Genomic DNA, 24036 nt, shown 5'->3' with positions numbered 1-24036 from the left:
CCTGCCTGTCCCGCTTCCCCCTTTTGGAGGAAGTGGATCCTTTCCTCTTTTGGGTAGCTGTGTGATTTGAATAATTGAGTGTTTCCCAGCTGGCACCTGGCCGTGGAGGGCTCAGCTCTGCAAGGCCTCTAGCTGGGGCTCTGAGGCAGGCCTGCCAACTTCCTCATCCGATCATGGTGGGCAGAATATAGGGAGAGTGCCTGTCTTGTTGGTTTGGCCAGGCCAGGCCCCAGATGATTCCTGGGAGAGGCAGTGCCGGCATCTGGCTGTGTCTCCTCATTTTCTGAAGTGGCAAGTGGCTCCTGGTGGGGGAAGAAAGGGGCTGCCCCTGCTTCAGTGGCCTTTCTCATCAGCTCACCTGGGTGTCAACTTCTTAGCACCTGTCTGGGTGGAGAAAGGAGGAAGCAGAGTCAGGAAGGGGGAAAGATAAATGCAGAGGACAATATCCATTCATTTGCTCACTCATTCGACAAACATTTTCTTAGCCCAGCTGCCTGCTAGGCCCAGGGCTGGGTGCTAGAATTCATGGATGAATCTGGTCTAGTTTTTGCCTTCAGGAAGCATCCAGTGTGTGAGGAGATAGTCATGTAAGGAGTCCCTACAGAGACCCATGAAAGAGTGTAGGAGCCATGGGACTGGAGGAGGCCACCTAACCAAGCCTTGGGCAGAATGACCACAAGGGATTTCTGGACGAGGTGCAGGTGGTATTAGATTTTTTTTTCCCCCCTCCAACAAATATTTACTGAGCATCATCTATAGGCAGGTGTGGTTCTAGGTGCTGGGATACAGCAATGAATGCCACCAAAGTCCAGCTGGAGCTCCATTGTACTGGAAGAGACAGACGATGAAGTATTTATGTTAATTTCAGACAGTGGTGAGCACTGTGAAGGGTATGAACAGGGTTGTGAAATAGTGAGGAACTGGAGGAGCGGAGGCCTCTTCACCCCGCGTGGGCAGGGAAGGAAAGGACACAAGAGGTGGTCTTTGACCTGAAGAAGGAGGAATGAGCCAAACATCTTCCTGGGGGAAGAGTGTTCCAGGCTGATGATTGGCCAGGGTAAAAGCTCTGAGGGGAGAAAGCAGGGCAGAGAAGTTGTGTGTGGTGCGGGGTGGGGGCCAGGAGGTGCTGTCAGAGAGGCGGGCAGGACCCAGAGATGGCAGACATCTGACCAGCTGTGGAAGAATAAGCGGGGCCTGCCAGGAGAAATAAGGGGTTGGGTGACCTCCTGTTTGCTGGATGGCCCCTTGAGAAATGTGAGTAGGAATAGCCTTTGGGACTTGACATTCTATCCCTCTCTAAGTACACATGGTGTGGGGCAGTTGAGGCCCAGAGAGGGAAAGTGACCCTCCTGAGGTCCACAAAGGGAGGTGGTGGGACTAGATCTAGGTCCCATAGTCATTAACCAGTTTTTCTCCAACGTGCCCACACAGCCCCTCTGCATTAAGGTGGACATTAATTTTGCCAAGAAAGTTCCATACATTGCCTAGTCTGACAGAAAGGTGAGGCTCCAAGAGGAACAGGGACCTGGTTAAGAGTCATTCAGACCTCGGTTCCATATAACTGGCCACGGCCAAGTGACTAAACCTCAGTTTACTCATAAAATGGGGGGACAGTAATGGTTTCTAGCTCATAGACTGCTGAGGACACAGTGAGAGAATAGGTGTCGAGCACTTTCTATGGTGTTTGGCACAATGCAAATATGGGGAGCACTTTTGTTTCCATTTTAAGTTATTGTATGGACCCTGGGGTCTTTTTCAATGGATTAATCATGATCCTCATCACTGGTCCACAATGGCTCTTTGTCTATTTTATTACTAAAAATAAATTAAAAACTCCTATGAACTGTCATCCACACTACCAGGACTAGGATATTGACAGTAATTTACATCTTCCTCCAGGCTCCTCCAGCTCTCTGCCATCACTTGTCTTCATGTGGGGTCACCACTCTCCTGAATCTAGGGTTTCTCATTCCCGCTCCTCTTTTTTTAAAGTAATCTCTATGCCCAATTTGGGATTGAACTCACCACCCTGAGATCAAGAGTCACATGCTGTACTGACAGAGCCAGCCAGATGCCCCAAACTTTGACTTTTTTGACTGTTATTTAAGATCACATATGTGAGTTTCATACACATGAGTCATACATAAATATATATATTTAACTTCATAAAAGTATCATACTTTATGTAATCTCCTTAGACTTGTTTTCTCACTGAATCCTATAGCTGAAATTGACTCAATTGTTGCATGTAGTTATATATATTTCTTTACTTTTGTATATATGATATATACCAGATAACTATTTCACATTTATTTATTTGATTTCTTGTTGGTGGCATTGGGTTACTTTCAGGTGTTTTTCTAGTGTGGAAAAAGTACCTATGAATATTCACATACACATTTTACAATGCATGCATATAGGAATTTTCTTGTGATATATACCTAGCCATGGATTGTTGAGTCATAGGGTATGTGAAAATTTGTTCAGCATTACAAGACAAGAACAAAATGGGTTGGGTCTGTTTGTACCCCTTCCAGTAACATATAAGAACTGTTCTGTGTCTCTGTAACACATGGTGTTGTCCGACTTACAGTTTTTTCCGATCCAATAAGAATAACAATTTCTCTTTGTAGACTTGATTTGCAATTCCCTGATTACCAGCAAAGTTGAGTGTGTAGAGTATGTATGAGTCCTCTTCTGGTGACGTCTTTTGCCCATTTTTCTTTCTTGTCCTTTTTTTGTCCTTTTCTTACTGATTTGTCACAGTTCTTCATATTCCTGAGTCTAGTCATATTTTGGAAACAGAAATTCTAAAATTTAACAAAGGTCAATTTATCAGTCTTTCTTTCTTTCTTTTTTTTAATGTTTATTTATTTTGGAGAGAGAAAGAGACAGAGTGTGAGCAGTAAAGGCGAAGAGAGAGGGAGACACAGAATCTGAAGCAGGCTCCAGGCTCTGAGCTGTCAGTACAGAGCCCAATGTGGGGCTTGAATTCATGACCCCTGAGATCATGACCTGAGCTGAAATCAGATGCTTAACCACTGAGCCACCCAGGTGCCCCTCCTTTTTTTTTTTTTTTAACAGACAATTTTATTTTATTTATTTTTAAGGTACAAATTATGATTTTTTTTTTTTTAAAGCAGCCTCCATGCCTAGCATGGAGCCCAATGCAGGGCTTGAACTCACAACCGTGAGATCAAGACCTGAGCTGAGCTGAGATTAAGAGTCGGACACTTATCTGAGCCATCCAGGAGCCCGGATGATAGTTTTCTTTTGTATTTTTAGATCTTCGTGCTTTTGAACTTTTTTCTTAAAAAGGTCAGACAACCTTATTACACTGCCAGTACAATCTTAAATAAAAATGGTGATACTAGGTATCTTTGCCTTGTTTTTTTATTTTAGAAAGAATATTCTAATATTCCCCTTTTAATATATATGTCTTGTAGATTTTTAAAAAATGTTTATTTATTTTAAGAGAGAGAGACAGATAGAAAGTGAGCAGGGGAAGAGGTAGAGAGAGGGAGACAGAGAATCCCAAGCAGGCTCCGCACTGTCAGCACAGAGCCCGATGTGGGGCTCGAATTCACAAACTGTGAGATTATGACCTGAGCTGAAATCAAGAGTCTTGATGCTCAACTGATTGAGCCACCTACAAGGAGCCCCTTGTAGATTTTGTGTAAACTGATTTTTTTCAGGTTAAGGAAGCTCTCTTCTATTCACAGCTTACTGAGAGCTTTTTGAAAATAATAATTAGTGTTGAATGGTATTAAATGCGTTCAAAAAGTATCTTGAGATGATTAGATGGTTTTTCTCCTGTAATCTGTTAATGAATTTAATTACATGTATAGATTTTCTAATAAACTATTCTTGCATCCTAGGAGAAACATAACATTCATTATGTATATATTGGTTATGGTCTGATAATCTCTTGCTTGGAATTATAAATAGACCTCTAATTTTCATTTTTATATTGTACTTTTTTGGCTTTGGTATTGCAATTATAATGTCCTCATAGAAGTAGATAGTAATGTTTTCTCTTTTGCTTTCTTCTGGAAAAAGTTTGGGTAAATTTGAGATGATTTGTTTCCTTAAGTCTGATAGAACTGATCTGTAAAATCACCTTGGCCTATTCTCTTTGTGGAAAGATTTTTACTTTCCTGCTTCAGTTTTTATTTATTTGTTTATTTAAAAAAGTTTTTTAATGTTTACTTTTGAAAGAGAGACAGAGTGTGAGCAGGGGAGGAGCAGAGAGAGAGGGAGACACAGAATCTGAAGCAGGCTCCAGGCTCCGTGCTGTCAGCACAGAGCCTGATGTGGGGCTCAAACCCACAAACCGTAAGATCATGACCTGAGCCAAAGTTGGACACTCAACCGACTGAGCCACCCGGGTGCCCCTGTTTCAGTTTTTAAGTTTAGGTTTTTTATTTCTTCTTGAGTCAGTTTTGGTAAGTTATATCTTTAGGAATATATGTATTTAATCTACATTTTCAAATTTACTGGCATCAGGTTGCTTATAGCATTTTAAAAAATCGTATCTCCTTTTCTATAATAATTGTCTTATCTCTTTTATTGTATTTAAAAATTTTTTTTCTTAATCTTTATTTTTGAGAGGGAGAGAGAGAGAGACAGAGCATGAGTGGGGGAGGGGCAGAGAGAGAGGGAGACAGAATCCGAAACAGGCTCCAGGCTCTGAGCTGTCAGCACAAAGCCCGACGCGGGGCTGGAACTCACAAATTGCGAGATCATGACCTGAGCCGAAGTCAGACACTTAACCGACTGAGCCACCCAGGTGCCCCTCTTTTATTGTATTTTTAAAATTAATCTTGCCTCAAGTTTATGGACTTTTTAAAGGACATACTTGTGGCTTTGATCTTTTCAGTTGAATCTTTGTTTTTTGTTTTGTTGATTTCTGTTCTTTATAATGTCCTTTTATTTTCTTTGGGTTGCTGTGTTTTCTAACTTCCTAAGTTGGACACTTAACTCGTTAATTTTTACCCTTTCTTTGCTGCATTCTATAATTTTTGGTGTATAAATGTTTCTGTGATCATTCAATTCTAAGTAATTTTAAATTTCTACTATGACTTTTCTTTGATCCAGTTTATTTAGAGATGTTTTTAATCTGAGTGTATGGGGAACTGTTTGTCCTTTTAAAAATATGACTTCTAAAAAACAAAAAACAAAAAACATGACTTCTAAATTGTACCATTGTCAGAGAATGTGGGCTATGTCAAAACCTGTCATTTAAAATGAGAGGCTTGCTTTATGGCCTGGTATGTGATCAATTGTTAAAATGTTTGAGTGTTTCTGAAAAGAATCTGTTTGTGTACTTTTATTTCTGCCTGCCTGCATTTTTATTTCAATTTATCTTGCCTTTTCTTTTTTAATGTTTTATTACTTTAAAAAAATTGTCAGCTGTAGTTTTTCCCTACAAAGACCAGATTAACATTTTCTCATCTCTCTCCATCTCCCTCTTAAGCCCTCATATTCTTCACTGACTTGTCCTTCAGCCCCTGTGACATCACATTAAAATTGTTTTTAAAAAATAAACTTTATTTGTTATTTGCTCAGCCTTCAGATATCTTTAGTTTTATCTGTTCACTTTGTTTCTATTAAGTGGTTACTTCCAAAAAAATTGGGGGGTGGGATGTCTTTTTGGACAAACCTGAGCCATGTAGTGTGATTTTCATTAGCCTTTAGTATTTGAATGACAGTTTAGCTGGATATGAAATTCTTGATTCAAATTCTTTTCCTTTGGTACTTTAGTCAATTTAATTTGATTATTCCTTTGTAAGTAATCAAAATTTATGTATTTTGAGAGAGAGAGAGAGAGAGAGAGCAAATGGGAGGAGCAGAGAGAGAGAGAGAGAGAGAGAGAGAGAGAGAATCCCAAGCAGACTCCATACTGTCAGTGTGGAGCCCAATACAGGGCTCAAACCCAAACCATGAGATCATAACCTGAGCTGAAGTCAGATGCTTACCTGACTGAGACACCCAGGTACCCCTTCACTATAATATTTCTAAGAGTTCATTTTTCCTTCTCTGTCCTATTTGGTATATTTGAGGCCCTTTCAAAGGGAGATCTTTCATCTTTCTTTAGTTCCAAGGTTATCTTCATTATTTCTTGAAATATCTCCTCCCTTGACTTATTTTCCTTTCCTGGGACTCCTGTTATCTAGATGTTGGCACTTAGCTATCCATCTCTCTTTTTGTTGATGCATAATTTCATACAATAAAATGCATAGATGTTAAGTGCACAATTCAGTGTGTTTTAACAAATATACATTACCTTGTATGATCTCAAACCAAGATTTAAAAAGAGCAACATTTCCATTTCTCCAGCAAGTTCCTTCATGCCCCTTTCCAGTCCATTTTGCCTCCAAAATGCAATCATTGTTCTGATTTGTTTCACTATAGATTAGATTGGTCTTTTCCGGAGTTTCATATAGATGGATTATGCAGCATGTACTCTTTTATGTTCTGCTTCTTTCACTTGGCATAGTGTTTCTGAGATGCATCTATGTTTGTTGTATCCTTTGTTCATTCTTCTTGGCTGAGCAGTTTTCTGTTTTATCACTATACCACCATTGTTTATTCATTTGTTAATGAACATGTAAACTGTTTCCAGTTTGAGGTTATTATAAATAAAGCTATGAACACTTATGTATAAATCTTCATGTAGGCATATTTTCATTTCTTTTGAGCAATTACTTTGGGGTAGAATTGCTGGATCACGTGGTAAATGTATGTTTACCTTTATATGGAACTGCCAAACTCTTTTCCAACTTCACTGTACTATACTGTATTCTCATGAACAATATATGAGACTTCCAGATTTTTCTACATTCTTGACAGTGTTTAATTTTACAAGGCATACTTTCATTTGGTTTCGGTTGTTCTGGTGGATGTGAAATGGGTTTAATTTTCATTGATAGCAATGATGTGGAACACCTTTCCATGAACTATTGGTTATTTGTTACGTTTTCTTTTTGAAGTGGCTAAGTCTTTTGCCCATTGTGTGTGGGAGGGGAGGGGCTGCTAATCATTTTATTCTCAACTTTAGTATTTTTAAATTTACTGGATACAGTCTTGCAGTCGTGTGTACTATGCATGTTCTTTTCCATTATGTGTCTCGTGTATTCACTTTTTTTTTAAAGTTTATTTATTTATTTTGAGAGAGAGAGAGAGAGAGAGAGAGCGTGCCCAAGTGTGGGGAGGGGCAGAGAGAGAGAGAGAATCCCAATCTGGCTCCTTCCTGTGCTGTGATGTCATAGTGCAGAACCCCACACAGGGCTCAATCTCACAAACTGTGAGATCATGACCTGAGCCAAAGTCAAGACTTGGATGCTTAACTGACTGAGCCACCCAGGTTCCCCTATTCACTTTTTTAATGGTATCATTTTTTTTTTTTACTTCTTTTGCTTTTTTAATTTTATTAACGTTTATTCATTTTTTTTTTTTTTTTGATAGCAAAAGACAGAGTGTGAGTGGGGGAGGGTCAGAGAGAGAGGGAGACAGAATCCGAAGCAGGCTCCAGGCTCCGAGCTGTCAGCACAGAGCCTGATGCAGGGCTTGAACTCACGGACCGTGAGATCATGATCTGAGCTGAGGTCGGATGTTTAACTGACTGAGCCACCCACGTTCCCTCCTTTTTTTTTTTTTTTTTTTTTTTTTAATGCTTATTTATTTTTGAGAGAGAGGGAGAGGGAGGGAGGGAGCGCTCATGCATGCCCCTGTGAGCGGGGGAGGGGCTGAGAGAGAGAGGGACAGAGGATCTGAAGCAGGCTCCACGCTGAAAGCAGCAAGCCTGCCCAACTGGAACCCACAAATCGTGAGTTCATGACCTGATCAAGTCAAGACTTGGATACTTAACCGACTGAGCCACCCAGGTGTCCCCTTAATAGTATCTTTTGATGGGCAGAAATTTTAACTATTGATGAAGTCCTATTTATCAGTTTTTTCTTTTTGAGGTGTCACCTTCCCCAAAGTCACAAAGATAGCCTCTTATGTTTGCTTCTAGAAGCTTTGTGGTTCTGGCTTTTATAATTAGGTTTATGATCCATTTCAAATTAATGGAGTAAGGTTGGGGGTGGTGTTTTAGCTTATTTATTTATTTATTTATTTATTTATTTATTTATAGTGCAAGTGGGGGGTGGGGGAGAGAAAGAAAGAAAGAAAGAAAAGCAAGGGGCCTGATGAGGGACTCAAACTCATGAAGTGGGAGATCATGACCTGAGCTGAAGTCCAACACTTAACCGACCAAGCCACTCAGGTGCCCTGATGTTTAACTTTTTAACCGAAGTTTTACCATCTCTTTCATATTTTCTGTTTCCTAAAGTTTCCTGGCCTCTTCTTGGAAGTGTTCCTCTATCTGGTATCTCAGTTCCCTATTTCTACTCTACCTATTACGTTTGTTATTTCGACAGGCTTTTCATGCAGAATATTTTTACTTGGGTCCTCTAACACTTTACTGTTTTTTTATATTGTGAATATCTTCCCTTCTTTTCTGTGTTTCTAATGCTTATTTAATTTTTAAAATGTTTATTTATTTTCGAGAGAGAGACAGAGAGTGAGTGGGGTTGGGGAAGAGAGAGAGGGAGACACAGAATCTGAAGCAGGCTCCAGGCTCTGAGCTGTCAGCACACAGCCCTATGCAGGGCTCGAACTCACAAACTGTGAGATCATGACCTGAGTTGAAGTCGGACACTTAACTGACTGAGCCACCCAGGCGCCCCTCTAATTCTTTTTTTTTATTTTTTTTTATTTTTGGGACAGAGAGAGACAGAGCATGAACGGGGGAGGGGCAGAGAGAGAGGGAGACACAGAATCTGAAGCAGATTCAGATGTGGGGCTCAAACTCATGAGCTGCGAGATCATGACCTGAGCTGAACGAAGTCTGCCGCTTAACTGACTGAGCCACCCAGGAGCCCCTAGGGTAGATCATTCCTAGACTCTCTTTCAGCTCTGACAAGCTGACGCGGTAGTGAAGAGTGAAGGTCCTGGAGTGGGGCTGCCTATGATCCCTTCCTGGGTTAGCGCTTAGTGACTGTACTTCAATGCCTCCTTTGCTAACCTAGCATCATGGTTAAAAGTTTCTACTTCAGAGTTGGACAGTTTGGGTTCCTAGTCCCAGCCCTACCACTGCTTGCTGTGTGATCATTGGCAAGTGACTTAACCTCTCTGTGCTTTTTTTTCTCTTCTGTAAAATGGGGTTGATACTAAGGGTGCCTACCTCAAAGTGTGAGAGCACAATGAATGCAGCTATTGTTATGCTGTTGGTGGTGGTTCACCATTATGCAAATCTCTATTCAGTTCAACAAATTCTTTGTTTGTGCCCTGCTAAATGTTTTCTAAATAAGCTTTCTATTGGATTTTATCTCTTAACAGATACTCTCCATTGCATCTTATCTTTACAACAACCTTGCAAGATGGGGATGACTAACCTTATTTGACAGATAAGGAACCTGCAGCCCCAGAGGCAAAGTCACTTTCAAAGCTGCACCGACAGGACTTAACCCTTGTCTGCCTTCTCCATGGCCAAGATCTTTCCACTATGCTCCATGTTCAGAAAGATTAGTTGGGGGTTTTGGGGATTACCGGATAAACCCAGATGGGAAAGCTCAGTGAGAAGCTCCCCCACCCCCCTACACATGTATTCCAGCTGTCTGCCTGCCCTTGGCCATTCACAAGCTGTCTTTTGTAGATTTCACGCAAATGTGGGTTTAGTGATGGGCCAGAAGTTAATTGAGGAGGCAGAACAAGGGTGGGTTGGACAATTAGGGGCTCCTATGACCTGGGATAGAGAGCCAGAGGGTCTCTGGGAAAGGGAGGGGGACTCTCGGAGGACAGGAAATCAGCAAAGAGGCGGTCTGAGTTTCGACAAGCCCAGAGCTGAAGACGGAGGCAGATGTGGGCCTTGCCAAGACGCAGCTCCAGAGGGTGGCACTGGGGTTGAACCCTGACCTCTTTGTGCTCCTGCGGGTCTGGGCATGTGGCTTCACCTCTGAGAGCCCCAGTTGCGTCATCTGCAAGAAGGCTGCTAGTGCCATTTGGTAGAGTTAGGGGAGAGGGCATAGGGGAGCCCAGTAACCCCCGGTTAGATTAGCATATGCAGGTGGACCTGAGATTTAATCCTGAAGCTTCCTGAAGTTTCCTTATCTACAGTTTGGGAGTCTCCTGCTCAGCTGTGTGGGATTATTGCAAAGCCACGGGGTGAGGGGTGAGGAGTGAGGAGTTCTGCGTGAGCCTTTCTCTGTCCTCTCTATTTAAAACTGCAAACTGCAAACACCATGTCCTCCTCCCCACCCCCCTCCTTTTCCTCCACCACGTGGTATCCTATTGACTTTATTTCTTCTTTGTTGTCTGCTCCTGCCGGCAGCCCAGCCAGGATTTGGGTTGTTTGGTTCTGCATGTAGAACAGCCCCCGGCTATAGCAGGTGCTCAGTAAATAGCGGTCAACTGATTGATTGTTGGTTCGATAACAAGTAGGGAAGGGCCCTCGTGTATAGGGATGAGTCAGTATCAGTTGGATCTTGGAAATGTAGAGTAGAGGTCGGGACAGCTGGCTTGAGGTGTCCAGGGCTGCCTGGGAAAGCATTTGGGGCTTGGGGGCCTAGATTTCAGGGTGGTTCCTGGTCCCTCTCCGGCTACAGCCGGTGGGAGGTGAGTCCCGTAGGATAGTAAAGGTGTTGGGCCTGAGTACTGGGGCTTCTTGAGGAGCCAAGAGCCTCAGGCAAACAGGGAAGCCATGATACTTGGCTTTCTCTTTAGCCTTTTTTTTTTTTTATTGAATTTTTAAATTTTTGTATGTGATTTTTTTGTTTTGTTTTGTTTAAAGTAATCTCTATACCCAACGTGGGGCTTGAACTCACAACCCTGAGATCAAGAGTTGCTGGGGTGCCTGGGTTGCTCAGTTGGTTGAGCATCCAACTTATGCTCAGGTCGTGGTCTCGAGGTTCGTGAGTTTGAGCCCCTCATCGGGCTTTGTGCTGGCAGCTCGTTGCCTGAACCCTGCTTTGGATTCTGTGTCTCCCTCTCTCTCTGCCCCTCCCTTGCTCATACTCTCTCTCTCTCTCTCTCTGTCTCAAAAATAAATGAACATTAAAAAAATAAAAATAAAAGAGAGTTGCATGTTCTACCAACTGAGCCAGCCAGGTGCCCCACTTCTTTAACTTTTTAAACCACTCTGACTTCCCCTAAGCAGAACAGACTACCTCAAAGAAATGACAGCCCCCAATGCCAACCCTGCACCGAAAGGCCTAGGAGAAAAAGCACTGGGCTTGGAGCCAGGCAGATCCCACAGCATGGCCTGGCCTTGCCCCTCTTTAGCAGAAGGGTCTTGGGCAGGTCACTTCACCTCTCTGTGTTTCCTCTGTGAAATGGGTGTAGCAGGATCCCCCTGTACTCCGACCTCCTAGGGCTTTTGTGTAAAACCCAGTAAAAATGTGTATTATGACCAATCGTCACTAGACTGAAGGTCCCACAAGGAAGATCTTGCACCTGCAGCCCCTAACACAGGGGCACTTGGAACGTGGTGATCCAAGAGCTAACGTCCACTGACAACAACTTTTGGAAGGGGAGGGTCTCAGTCCTGCCCGTAGTTGGGTTGTTACGTCCTGTTCAAGGATCTCCCACGGTTCCGAGGGTTTATAGATTCCAAAAAGAAAACCTACCTTGTGTTCAGTTGGACTTTTATTTAGCCATGCATTTGAACTTTACTGACCCATCTTTAACTTGTTTGCAAGATTTTTCCTTTGGTAGGAACAGCTGGCTGAGTATGACATGATGCGGTTGCTTACATTATAAGGGGCTCAGAGAAACCGACTGAACTGGAATTCTAAGGTCAGACTGTGTTCCAAGTAACAGTAAATCCAAGGCAAACAATAAGGGGTATTAATTGGCTCATGGAACCTGGATGTTCAGAAGCGAGCTTCAGGCATGGCTGCATCCAGGGACTCAAGCAATGTTACCCAAGACTCCAAATTCTCTGCGTCTAGTTCACCTTCTAAGGAGTTGCTTCATCTTCAGGCTCCACACAGCCCTCCTCCCCACTGCCTCACCCTTACAACACACCATCCAGGCGGAGAGAGTCTTCCACTTTAAGCCAGTCAGGACCCACCTGCAGCTGCTGGGGGTGAGATCAATCCCATCCAAACCACATGGCCAAAAGGGGGAGGGTTGCTGTCCAAGGAAACTGGGGCATTGTCAGGAAGGGGAAGTGGATTCTGGGTGGCCAGAGATTACAGCAAATATCCACGATCGTCATCAGAAGGAATGTGAAAAGCCAGAGGAACATCTGCAGAGCACTTTACAGTTTGCAAAGTTCCTCCCTTCCAAGAAGCTGATATTGGAGGCAGAATGGCATTTATTATCCCTGCTTCACAAATGAGGAAACAGCTCTTGAGTATTTGGCCAGGACACTGACTTGTACCCCCCCTGGCCTGCCCCTGCCCGTCTCAGCCCCTCTGAGGAGTTATAAACCCAGAAAGGCTGACCTGGGAGGGAGGGGGCCCAGGGGGCGTGGGCCAGGGGCGGAGGCCTGACTTCAGGACCTGTGGTGGGGTGGCACTCACAGCCAACACTGCAGGGCACACACAGACACGGGCAGAATGAGATCACGCAGCACACTGGTGCGGGGCTCCCCATACCTAGCGGTGGCTGAGGCCTCCGCTGTGCCATCGGTGATGGAAGCTGCCCTGGCAGATGACCCGGATGGCGGTAGCAAGCTGGATGTGGAGCCAGCCAGGCCTGGCCCGGATCCCAGCTCTCCCACGCGGTTGCTGTGTGACCCTGCTCCTCCCGCCCATTTCCTGAGTCTCCGTTTTGTCTTCTGACCCAGGGCTGATAATTCCCACCTCCCAGGGTCCTTGGAAGGCGGAACCCAAAGCTCCGGCACATAGTAGGTGCTCCATTAAGAGTCCTTCCCTTTCCGTCTCCGTAGCGTCCTGTTAATAGCTGTGTGACCTCGGCCAAGCAACTGAACTTCTCTGTACAGTGGGAGCAACGATCGCACACGCGAGAGTGCTGCTGTGAGGGTTAGGCGAGTCGGTGCATGCGAAGCCCTTAGAACCGGGCCTGGCACGCTCGCTGTACCTATTACTACCAGCTAACGTTTATTGTGTGTTTCATGGGCCGAGCCCTCGGTATTTATCTTCCGGTTTTTTGGTCGTGTTCTCATGCTTACAATCGCACAGTGACAGCGGCACTCACTGCGATGACCTCCCTTGCACGAGTGAGGAAACTGAGGCCCAGAAAGGTGAAGTGACGTGCCCAAGGTCGTGAAACCAGTAAGCAATGGGGACTCTGCCGAGCTGTGCACCCTTGGGTGGGACCCTCGCTTCCGCCCGCCCAGGTTTCCTGTGGGGGGGGGGGGGCGAGCCGCCGCCTCCTGCTGCTGGAAGGTTTTCTGGGAATGTAAGGAACGCTGTTATCCAGCGCCAGCTGCAGAGTGCTATCTCTGGGAACATCCGTGTCCTCCCTGCTCTGACGCGAGCAGGGTGATCGCGACCCCCCCCTGCACATGCCACCCAGGGATGCTGCTTGTGTTGGCTGGCACCCAGCAGGCTACAAGTTCACCGCCTATCTCCCCAATCCGGAGTTGTCACGGCCTCTCTCAGGGCGCACGTGGGGCCTGTGGAATGGCGGCTTCCTCTCCTAGGGGAAGGCCGCCAGGGTGCGTGGGCCTCGAGGGGCGGGGAGCAGAGAGAGCCATGGTGGTCCAGTGACCTGCCTGAGGACCAGCTGGAATAGGAGGCTTCGGGGGGGAGGAGGAGGCGTGCGTCTAGGGTGTCACCATGTATGACCCCGGGTAGATCCCCTCACCTGACCCTTCTTCTGTAAGTGGCGCTGAGGAACCCTCCTCCAGGGGCTGGGGTGACATGGGGTGTAGTGAGCGTGTCCAATAGCAGCTGCATGCGGTCCATTCGTCCACAGACGCACAGTGTCCATGCCATAGCTAGAACAAATGTGGTTCATTTCCAGGCTGCTTGGGAGTTTTTACACTTGGCCCTGGAAGACAGAAACATCCACAGGGAGCGTTGAATACTGGCGGTGTGACCTCGGGCAAAGGACTTAACCTCTCTGTGTTTCTGTTCTGTCACCTGTAAAATGGTAATGATAGCACCTATGGGGTAGGTTGTTTTAGGGATTAAATGAGGCAATAGAGGTAAAATGTTTAGAACAATGGTTGGCACATAGTAAGGGCTATGAAAAGGTTTGCTATTATTTAAGGGTACAATGACAAAGTGCGAAACAAGGCCTTTTTTAGAATAGTCTCAGTTTGAATTGTTCTTTTCAATTGACACAAATCATTCATGTCTGGAATTCCAAGACATTGGCACCCACGCGAGGCCTCCCAGAGTGCTTTGTGCTTCCAGTAATAGCCCCCAGATTGTAGCTGGTTACTGTGGAGACTTGTGCCTGCCGTTGGTGTGCTGTGTGGCCCTGGGGAGGTCGTGTACCCTCTCTGTGCCTGCCTTTTCGTGTTGTCGATGATGAGAGCAAGGATGGACAGTCCTGTCTGTCTGTCTCCTGGTAGCAGAGGGGCTTCTGCTGCAGGAGTGCTGAGTGAAACACCCAAGTGCAGGGGGTGGCAAACACCTTAGAAACACACAGCACATGCTCCCCTCCCCCTCCCCTTGCCCTCAGCTTCCAGGCTCGGCCCAGAACAAGGTGGTCTGGGACAGAACGTAACTTCTCCGTGGGATGGTAGAAGCCCGTGTGCCCATAGAGGAGCCATCCCTGACCCTCCTGTGCCCAGGCGCCCCAGCCATCTGAGCTCCCAGGAATGGGTTTCTGGGCCCCGCCCCCCACTCCCCACCCTGCCAGCTCTCCTACCAGCTGAACCTTGACTGGCTCTAGTCTTCTGCCCACAGAGCCAGTTTGTGGCATGAAGACCATCCAGATGCCCCAGGGAGCCCCAGAAAAGCTTTGGCTGCAGAGCCCAGGCCTTTGGGGCTTCTGATTCTGGCTCTGCTGTGTGGTCTTGGGCAAGCAGCAGACCGTCTGAACTTCAGTGTCTTAACCTGTAAGATGGGCTGGCATGTAAGCGGGCAGGGGACATGCAGGGTGTGCTCTTGACCCCGTGAGCTCAGCAGGCAGAGCCCGTTGTGGCTGGTCTGGGCTGCCCCTCCTCCCTCCTGTCAGGGGCACCCTCTCTCTCTGTTCACCTCAACCCCCACCGTCCTTCCGGCCTGGCTTTCCTCCCACTCTGTCCGTGGAACCCTCCTGGCTGATCCTGGGGGTTCTCTCTTTCTCCCCTTCAAGAGGAAAAGAACACGCTGCACTGCTTCTGGTGGGTTGTCTCTTCCCATGTGGAAACCTGGAGCCCCTTGACCATGAGAACTGGAACCTCTACCCCTTGCCTTTAGTTAAATACCCACCTCCTGCCAAGTGGAGGTTCTGTGGGGCCTTCCAGGCAAGCAGGTCTGTGGGAAAGCCCTGGGGGCTAATGCCTGCCTGGCCAAGCTGAGCCAGCAGAGAAGGGTCTGTCCGTTTTCTGCTCCAGGCGTTCACGGGCTCCTCTTACCCACCATCCCGCCCCCCTTTCCCCCATCCTAGCTGCAGGCTGATATTCACTGAACACTTACCATGCCCTGGGGGCTGTTTGAATCCTGTCCATCTATTAACTCACACAATCCTGACAGCAACCCTGTGGTTTCTGTTAGCCTCCCACTTTGCAGACACAGGCCGGGGGTCCGTGGCCCTTAGCTACTCTCCCTGGCTCAAGAGGGGCAGAGGCAGGATCTGAACCCTGTGGCCTGGCTGCACAGCTCGCTCTTTCTGCGGCTGAGCTGTCTTCAGCCGCTCACGCCTTGACCCCACCACCCTTCAAACCCACCTACCGACATTCCCTGGCCACCCAGCTGTGTGCCAGACTCTGCCGGCCACGGGGCGGCCACCATCAGCAGAGCTCACGCCACAGGAAGAAATGACAACTGATGGCTCTCTAAGGCTCTGATAGAGGTGACCAAGGCCTTGAGCGCCCCCGGTTCCAGAAGCTTCAGGAAGAGTCAGAACTACCACATGGGCTGAGACGGGGGTGCAAGGCAGCTCTGTGGAAGGTGGAAGGATGATGGGAGGGATGCGTGGAGTGGACAGCAGGGAACATTCTAGACCAGAGAACGCTGTGTACAGAGCTGCTGAGGCTGGAAGTGCTCAGGGGACAGCTGGTGTCTCAACTGAGCCCTAAAGACAGCAATGGCTTGGCAGTGAGCAGGGTTGACATCGTGCCTCCCTGGGCACTCCCACATCTGCTTTTTGCCGGGAGAGAGTGCTGTCAGCAGCTGAGGTCTGAGCCTTGCCCTGTCCCTGGCATCTGGCCCTCCTCCTTCTGGGGAAGCCCCTCCTTGGGTCTGACCTGCAGCCCACTGTGACCACCACGCATTCCTTCCTGAGCCCTATACCCAGAGGCTGCTTCATGGCGGCCATAAATAACTTACGTCAGTGAATGAATAAAGTCCTGGCCAGCAAGGCTTGCCAGAAACGCCAGACTTGGCTGAGAGAGGGATTCTGTGTCCCCTCTCTCTGACCCTGCAGCTGAAATGTTCCTCCCTGGGCAGCTGCCTCAGCCCAGTTTGGAATTGTAGGCGGCCCCCAACCCCCATCCCAATCCCCAGCCTGCTGGGAGCTCAGGGAGCACTCAGCACTTCCTGCAGCCACAGCTCCCTCACAGAGCCAGGAGGGCCCAGCTGACAGCCCAGAGGGCGCTGGCTCTGGCCTGTTCTGATTGTTCCCTGTGTGGGGGGAGTAGGAGCTGGGCAACCAGGGTAAGTCTTTTCTCTTTAGGCCTCAGTCTTCCCATCTGGGCAATGGGACACTGTGTAAAGGTGTATTTACCAAACTAATCTGCTCACAGAATGACTCAGCACGTCTTGCCCTAGGAGATTCTGACTGAGTAGGTCTGGTGGAGGTGGGGGGGGGGGCAGGGGAATGGGAATTTGGGGGTTGGTATGTATCTTTAATCTCCTTTTTAAAATTTGAATACATCACACCCTTTTCTTTCTGTACACTCCCTTCGCTCAAACCTCATCAGGTCCTCAGTACCTAGCAATCCAGGCAGGGTGGGGGCTCCTGGCTCCTGGGTGGAGTTTTGCATATATGGGAACCTGCCCTTTAACTGCCTCCCAATCGTTGTAAAACACCCCCATCACTCATTCTTCCCAGTCTGTCTCTCCCCACCCACCCCCCAAACCACTTGGGAATAAGGCTTTTTCCAATTTGTCCCCAGGTGATTCCTATGGCCTGGTAGGTTTGGGGAAATGTGCTCAAAGGACCCGCCACAGCCCAGACTTTCCAGGTCAGCGACTTCTAGTCTGGAGGCTCCCTAACGACAGATAACTGCCTTCTGGCCCAGCAGAGTAAGGCTGGGGAGCACAAGGTGATCCTCCTTGAGACTTGTATTGATTTGTGAGGCTGGTGGGTGGGGGAGCCTTAGAGCTGTCCCAGCCCTGGGAGCTGGGTGGGCCCGGAGGGTCTCTGGGTGAGCTGTGGTGGAGAGACCCCGCAGCAGGGGTGACCTCCGGGTAGGTCCTGTGAGGAGTCCCATGCAGGGCGTGGCTTAGCACCTTTCATCTGTGTGAGCCTGGATCATCACCACTGTCTGCCCCCCTCCCACATCCCAACACTGCCCAGGCCGCTCTTCCCTCATTGGGGAGGGGGACAAATTATCCAGCTCAGGGTTGTTAATGAGGACTAAACTGAGGCCCCGTATGTCACACAGTGTCTGGTACACTACAGGTGCTCTCCTGAAAGGGCAATGGGTGTCAGGGTCAAAGGTGCAGGGACTGACCCAACATCACGCAGCGGGGGGAGGTGGGGCCGGGCCCAAACATGCTGGCCATGTGACAGCTGACCAAGTGACTGTACTGATGAGTCTTAGTTTCCCTGTCAACAGGGCCAACGAGCCAACCCTGCTTGTATCACTGGGGTGTTGTGAGGGTCTGACACGATTTGAGGTAAGGGCCTATTGAGAAAGACAAGGCTTTCATGGAGTGATACCACTGGATTTCCTGTGTTCGTGGTGAGCTTAGTGGCCTTTCTGGGACCAGAAAGAGGGGCCCTCTCTTGGCATGAGTGCTGACCTTGAGTGCTTTGTGCCATGACCGTGAGTGCTTTGTACCATGGGGTCTGAGGTGTCCCAGATGGCAGGAAGTGTAATCAGAAAAGGCCTGGTCTCACAGGCACACAGGCTGGTGTTCATCTGGGCTCTGGACGTGTCTCATGGCTTCACTTCTCTAAGCCTCAGTTTCTTTCTTCTTTTTTTTAATGTTTATTTTTGAGGGAGAGAGAATCTCAAGCAGGCCCTTCACTAGCTGTGAGATCATGGCCTGAGCCGATAGCAAGAGTGGATGCTCAACTGACTGGGACGCACAGGCACTCCTGAGCCTCAGTTTCTGAATCTAAGATGGGAACTATCACTACCATCCTTACTTGATGAGATGTTGGGACGCAGGAGAAAGGGAGATGAATATGGAAAGGGGGGACTTTGGAAGCAGAAAGGGACCCTCCGGGCAGGCAGCATCTCAGCTACCTCCAGCCTGTGTGTGTGACAGGTGGCTTTGAGCCAGCACCTGGCAGTGATTCCCTGGAGCCTCCCTGCTGTCCTGCGGGGCTGCTGCTGTCCCAGTTCTGAGGCAGTGCAGGGCTTGGGGTTACAGGCTACGGAGGTTGGCAGATCTGGGTTCAAATCCCACCTCTGACGTCACGCCTCTGAGCTTCTGTTGCCTTCATTTGCAAGCAGCGTTGCTAGAGCCTCTCTTATGGGGTGAGGCACACAGTTGGCCCCCAATAAGAATAGTTCCTCTTAATCTGGACATAAGTTCACCCCTCTGGCTGATTCGGTGCAGTCTCATTCCTGGGCTTGTAAACGGGGGTGGAACAGCCACTGTTGCTGCTTCAGAGGAATAGCCAGCCATGACCTGGGCCGGCCAGGCATCCCTTCCTTCTGTGCTTTTATCCCACAGGGTGACCGGCTGGTGCGTCGTAGTAAGTGCTTTTTCTACCCTGGCTAGCCAGGAATCTCCAAGATGACAGAGACCATATCTATCCTGTTCCCCCAATGACTCCTTGGTACTTAGAACAGAGCCAGGTCCGCAGCAGGTGCTCACTGAATGTTTGGGAATGAAGAATGAATGAACAAAGTTGAACAGGCATCATGTGGGGAAGGCCTGGCTTGGGGGAGGGGAGCCTCACAGGCTGTGCCCCCCTTCCTGCTTCATCCCCCCTGGACTAATCCCCAAAGATTAACCCCAGGGAACAAAGCCAGGTCACAGCCACTGACCCAGGGCTTTGGAGCGAGCATCCAAGGCTAGGGTGACCGGGTGTTTGCAGGGTCCTGAGGCTGCCCTGTGGGGCCCTCTGTGCCTCAAGATGACCCTTCTGTCCCCCACCCTGGACATGGTCCTCACGGCGGTCCTCAGCCTCCTCCTCCTGATACTGACATTAAGCCTGCTCTTTTTTTTCACCTGCCGCCTGGCCAGGCCCCTCAGGTAGGAGAACTCACCAGGGCCCAACTCCCCTGCCTCCAGATCTCCTGCCCTAAACTCATTTGTCTACTATTTGCTCTTGTGGAATAAAGGGCGGGCGGGCGCTGGTCTCTCTCCTTCTCCGTGGTGGGGAAACTGAGGCCCAGAAAGGCTGAGTCAGCCTGGGCTTGAATTGCACTTGGCCACGGATAGCTGAGATCCTTTGCTCAGTTTCCTAAACGGTAAAGCGGGCTAACAATACTTGCTGTGAGGACTAAGTAAAATCACAGATGTCAACAGTTAGCACAGTGTTCAGCACAACGTGTGTGCCCAAGGAATGGTAATGATTTTTATCTGGCAATTGTCCTGGGCATTTTGAGACCTAGACGCCCAGGACTGGCTTTTTCCTGACTCCTAGGGGCTCCCATGTCCTCTGCCCCAGCTCAGTCCTTAGGGCCCAGGCCCCACCCCTCTGCTCTTTCTCCTGACCTGCCAAGTAGTTGCTCCTTCTCCAGGGGCCAGAGCCCAGTCAGGACTTCTGCATAATTGTCATGAATAATCGGGGCATGTAGCTGGGAGCCTGGCAGAGACCATCCAGCTGGGAGGTGGGGGGCAGTGGGGCTGGCTCGCCCTTGGAGGCTCCATTCTGAGCTCGTAGAGCATTGGCAGAGGGTGGTGGGCAGCTGGGGCCTCTGCGGCCCCAGACTGGGCCCCACGGAGTCCATCACCAGGGCTGCGAGAGAGCAGACTTGGAGACTCAGGGTGGGGGTAAGAGCGGGAGCCAGCAGAGCAGATTCTGGCTTCTTGAAGGCTTTAGATTCCAACCCCCTCTCCTTTTCCGGCAGAGGCAGTGGAAGAAGGCACCTGTCTGTCTCTAGGACAGGGGTCTAAAGACCACATCCCTGGGGTCAAAATTCCAGAGCATTCCAGCCTGAATCCTGAGGCTTTTCATTAAGTTAGCATTTACAGAGCTGCTTCTGTGTGCGTAGGGTTGGGGATTCAAAGATGTGGAGTGGTGTTTACTCTCACAGAGCATCAGGCTAGCAGGGAAGAGAAATAAGAATAATCATGCAGGCTGGATGAGCCCTGTAGATCTCCTGGAGCCACCCTTCACTTTTTTTTCCCCTTATTTTCTTGTTTGTATTGGATGGAAAGAGAATTAAGTCCTATTTCTCAGTGCATGGTGCACTATCATGAGCCTTGATTTGTTTTCACAAAGGAGATTATAGCAAATAATAATAATAATAATAGTAATAATAAAGGAGATCATAGATCCCCTCTGTCCACTACATAGGTTATTAGTGAGAAATCATGGTGAAAGTCATTATAAACAGTGAAGTGCAGTACACAGGTCATTTTCATGTTGTCTGTGTTTATAGATTATTTATAGATCGTTTATGTACGCTCTCAGAGAGTAGAGCTCTTATTTTATTGAAGTATAATATACATTCATACAGAAAAGTGTCCTCATCGGGGCGCCTGGGTGGCTCAGTCGGTTAAGCGTCCGACTTCTGCTCAGGTCATGATCTTGTGGTTTGTGAGTTCGAGCCCCGTGTCGGGCTCTGTGCTGACAGCTCAGAGCCTGGAGCCTGTTTCAGATTCTGTCTCTCCCTCTCTCCCTGCCCCTCCCCTGCTCATGCTCTGTCTCTCAATAATAAATAAATGTTAAAAAAAAAAAGAAAAAGAAAAGTGTCCTTATCAATACATTGACAGCTTATTGGGTTTTCAGACAGAATGCACCCATGTAACTAGCTCTCAGATCAATCACAAGTCCTCTGTGCCCCCTTCGGTCTCCACAACCCCAGGTGTCACCTTTATCTTGTCTTCTAACACCTAGCTTTGTCTATACTTTATCGTGACTTCCGTACTCTCGGATTGGCTTCCGTCATTCAACCTTCCCTTTGCAAGATGTTGTTGTATGGATTTGTCCATACTCACTGTTGTGTAGTTTTCCAGCCTGTGAACCCACGCAACGTATTTATCCATCCTGCTGAAGATGGAACTATTCTGAGGCCGTTACAAGCGGGGCTGATATGAATATTCTCATAGATGTCTTTTGGTGAACACACGCGTGTGCGTGCGTGTGTGTGTGTGTGTGCGCGCGCGCGCGTGTGTGTGTGTGTGTGTGTGTGTGTCTCTGTTGGAGATAAATGGGTTAGAGGGCATAGGTACAGTGTCAGCTTTGGTAAATGCTGCCAGTTTTCTTTTTTTTAATGCTTTTTTTTTTTTTTTTGAGGGAGAGAGACAGAGTGCAAGTACGGGAGGGGCAGAAGAGAGAGAGAGAGAGAGGGAGGGAGACACAGAATCTGAAACAGGCAGAGCCCGACATGGGCTCATACTCCAGAATGGCAGGATTGTGACCTAGGCTGAAGTCAGACGCTTAACTGCCTGAGCCACCCAGAAGCCCTGATGCTGCTTTTCCAAAGTGGCTGTACGAGTCTACGCTCCTCCAGCAGTGAATGGCTGCTCTAGGAATATCATCTCCTTGCATTTTCTGCACATGCAAAGGAAGGATTTGGGGTTGCTTCTTCCCTTCCCCCCGCCTCCCTCTTTAGAGCATTAGCTTTCAACTGATGTCAGTATTTACTGTGTCAAGCACTGGAGTATGAACAAACAAGGCAAAGTCCCTGCCTTTAGAGACTCCCAGTGTGGTGGCGGAGATGGACCAGAAAAGAGTTACTTTCAAAACAGATACTTTCATACGGTGATTGAAGTGGCCACTGGAACGAGTGGCCATCCTGAAGGCTTCCTGAAAGAAGGCGACTTTGGTTTTTAAGCCATTTGGAATAATATTATAATGTATTGATATTGTGTAATAATTTTTTTAAGTTTATTTTAAGAGAGAAAGTGAGCACACGTGAGTGGGGGAGGGGCAGAGAGAGAGAGAGAGAGAGAGAGAAGGAGAAAATCCCAACGCACAGCTCCATTTCACAAACCGTGAGATCATGACCTGAGGTGAAATCAACAGTCGGACAGTTAACCGACTGGGCCATCCAGGCGCCCCGATATTGTATATCAATTTACTAACATTTTTTTCTGATGTTAGGGTTTACTCTAGAAACACTTGAAAACAAAAGTAGAGTAAAAAGAAATCAGGGGGCCCCTGGGTGGCTCGGTCGCTTAAGCATCTGACTTTGGCTCAGGTCATGATCTCACAGTTAGTGAGTTCAAGCCCTGTATCTGGCTCTGTGCTGACAGCTCAGAGCCTGGAGCCTGCTTCAGATTCTATGTCTCCTGCTCTCTCTGCTCCTCCCCTGCTCACGCTCTGTCTTTCAAAAATAAAACATAAAAAAAAATTAAAAAAAAAAAAGAGAAATCAGAAATCGTCTGAAATTCCACCTCAGAGTTAAGCGCTGGTAGATGTCAGATGTAGAGTATTTCCCTTCAATTCCCTCCTGCCCCATCAAGCTGGGTTTTTAAGGGAGCCAGATGGATGTGGAAGAGGGGTGGTAAAAAGCACAGGGGTGCACATTTGGTGACTGCTGGGTGTTTTGTGGGTGCGATACCGGTGAGCCCTCACCTCTGGGCACTGAAATGCAGGACGCACGTTTTAAAGATTGAATCAAGATCCCCTTTTCTAGGGGCAGAGTGGTTTCTTATCTAACGTGACACTCAACTGTACAATGTTGAGCATTGTTGCCGTTTCCCACAACAAATGGAATGATCATTTTTATCTGGGTTTTGGTGGTAGTACTATTATCCTGTGAGACTCTTGCCATTTAAAATTTCTCATCTTCCAGCAACATTTGTTCACAACAGGGTTAGTACATTTCTCAGCTGCAATTGGGGTTATCCTTTGTGATCCTGACAGTATGACCACAGTTTAAAAACTTTCTTATGCCATTTCATACATGCTTATTTTAGGCAATTTGGAAAATTCAAAAAAGTAATAATAAAGAGAAGAGGAAATAATCATTCATAGTCTTCCTGCCCAGAAAAAACCACAGTTAATGTTTTGATGTATTTCCTTCTAGAGTGTGTGTGTGTGTGTGTGTGTGTGTGTGTGTGTGTGTAACAGTTTTTTAAAATTATAAAGGTAACATCTTTATTTGGGAAACGCAGAAAAGACAATGAAAAAGCAACCGAGTCATCTGAAATGTCACCACCCAGAAATGGGCACCTTCAGCAGCCAATCTTCCTGTATATCAGTTCTATTCCTTTTATATCTCTCACCATAAATGACAAGCTCTAGAAGAGAATGTGGCAAGTGTGGTTGTCTCTAACAAAGGGTGGACTCTGTTGTGTCTCCAATGTGCTTGGGAAAGGTAATTCAAAGGCTAAAGACTGGTTCAGAATCAGGAGCAGGAGCATCCTTACCTGGGAGCTTGTTGGAACCGCACTAGATTCTGGGCGATGGCAGGTGGATACTGGGTCTATTTTAGCAAACCCTCTAAGAGCCCAAAATGCATGCTGCATTTTGGGAAGCATTATACAGAAAGACTGAACTGTGGTGGGTTCCAGGCTCCAGACGGACTGAGAGTGGGAGTTCACTTGGAAAATGGGGAAGGAACCATTTTGCTTCATGGAACTCGTGTATTATACTGCCACAACTGTATGTGATTAAGCTTCCTGAGGG

General features: G+C 47.5%; 1 protein-coding gene across 4 annotated transcripts in view; it reads left to right on the top strand.

The window, feature by feature from the left end:
* ALPL (alkaline phosphatase, biomineralization associated) overlaps positions 1–24036 on the top strand; it is a 56964-nt gene that overhangs the window by 13009 nt on the left and 19919 nt on the right. The window contains exon 1 of one of the 4 annotated variants that reach the window (XM_058718744.1): positions 12846–12895. The exons of 1 other annotated variant lie outside the window; for it this stretch is intronic. The gene's annotated coding sequence lies outside the window, so the exon portion shown is untranslated. Of the gene's footprint in view, positions 1–12845; positions 12896–16748; positions 16764–19270; positions 19485–24036 lie in introns of those variants that run through there. 2 more of the 4 variants (XM_058718745.1, XM_058718743.1) reach the window with 2 other exon arrangements.

The sequence above is a fragment of the Neofelis nebulosa genome, chromosome 2 (genome assembly GCF_028018385.1).
Source record: "Neofelis nebulosa isolate mNeoNeb1 chromosome 2, mNeoNeb1.pri, whole genome shotgun sequence".
Taxonomy (NCBI): domain Eukaryota; kingdom Metazoa; phylum Chordata; class Mammalia; order Carnivora; family Felidae; genus Neofelis; species Neofelis nebulosa.
The sequence above is the reverse complement of the archived record's forward strand: the minus strand, read 5'-3'. Positions and strand labels throughout refer to the sequence as shown.